The following is a 1,344-nucleotide window of genomic DNA, read 5'->3' on the forward strand; positions in this document are numbered from 1 at the left end:
GAATATTTATTTATTTACAATACATTGTTCATTCACAGAAAAATTGGTGTCCTCAAAAGGTTGGATTTTCCAAAATCTTTTGAATTAAGGCTTTAAGATCAATTTCCAAAAATTGTTTTTTTATTCCTCTTTTTAATAAACTTTATCGTGGGTGTGTAAACTCATGCAAGCAACTGCATATGACTTTCCCACTGAAAGAGCACCTCAAGTGTGAATCCTGGAAGTGCTCCTCTACAGATATTTTTACTGTAAATTCTATTGTGGATTGTCATTGTATTATTAGTTCTTTTTTTGGAAATGAATAGTAATGTATTATTCTGAGGGCACACACACACTAAGTCATGTACAATAACTTGTTAGCCTGTGCTACTTCAGTGACAGTTTGAACACATCTGCATGTTTTGTTTAAGTTTCTACCCATGAGGTTACCTTTATTCACCCCTATGTTAACATTTTCCAGGGATTATAGACAAGTGTCATTACTTTCCAGTTACTCAGAATAACAATCAGGCATGAAGGCTACACGGTGTTCGACAAAACGCAGGAAGGGAGAGACGGAGCTGCTAAATCCCCCAAGTTAAGCTCATCACCTCCTCTTCTCGAAAGCTCTAGTCTTTCATCAGGCAGGGTTTATCACTGCGTCAGAGACCGGCGGCGTTTGAAGTTTCAAGCCCCCCCCTTCATTTAAACCAAACATTGAGGTGAGCAGCTGAGACTGGATCCCCGTCAAAATGGATGGAGGCGCTCATGAGCGCAGGGGGAGATAGGGTGAGAACCCAGCACGGCTATCATTTGGCGTGCCAGACATGCGTGAACGTGGGTGGAGTTTGTTTCTTTCTGTCAGAAAAGCCGGCTGACAGAATGCACGGGCACACAGCGATGGGAGAGAGTGGATGTAGTTGCTCAAGTGCAGGGGATAAAAGTGCTGTGGATGGAAATTAAAGCTGGCAGATCAATAACTGTGGGAACCAAAGCCCTGTCGGAGACAACACAGGCTCCCAATGGAATCTACACTGAAAATGGAGCATGTTAAATTTGTATCCGGTAGCGAAATTTATATTTTACCACAGCTATTCTACTTGGAAAAACGCTCGTAAACACTCTGAATTTAGTTCATTTGTAACTAAGTTTGACTTCAACACCAAAGGCCAGGGTTCACATTAGAGCCCGACCGCTGTTATCGGCCAATATTAGGCATTTCCTTATCTATCGGTATTGGCATTAATAATGGCCGATTTTTAAAAATGTTTTTTTAATCAAATATTCATTCATCAGAATAATTTATAATGACAGATAAATGATTCTGATGAATCAATGTTCTTTTTAATTCCCCAAAATAACATG

General features: G+C 40.0%; 1 long non-coding RNA gene across 1 annotated transcript in view; it reads right to left on the reverse strand.

The window, feature by feature from the left end:
* The window catches only part of LOC116672323 (uncharacterized), a 10,796-nt gene that overhangs the window by 8,443 nt on the left and 1,009 nt on the right, over positions 1-1,344 (reverse strand). The gene's annotated exons all lie outside the window — the stretch shown is intronic.

Source organism: Etheostoma spectabile, chromosome 22, assembly GCF_008692095.1.
Source record: "Etheostoma spectabile isolate EspeVRDwgs_2016 chromosome 22, UIUC_Espe_1.0, whole genome shotgun sequence".
Taxonomy (NCBI): Eukaryota; Metazoa; Chordata; class Actinopteri; order Perciformes; family Percidae; genus Etheostoma; species Etheostoma spectabile.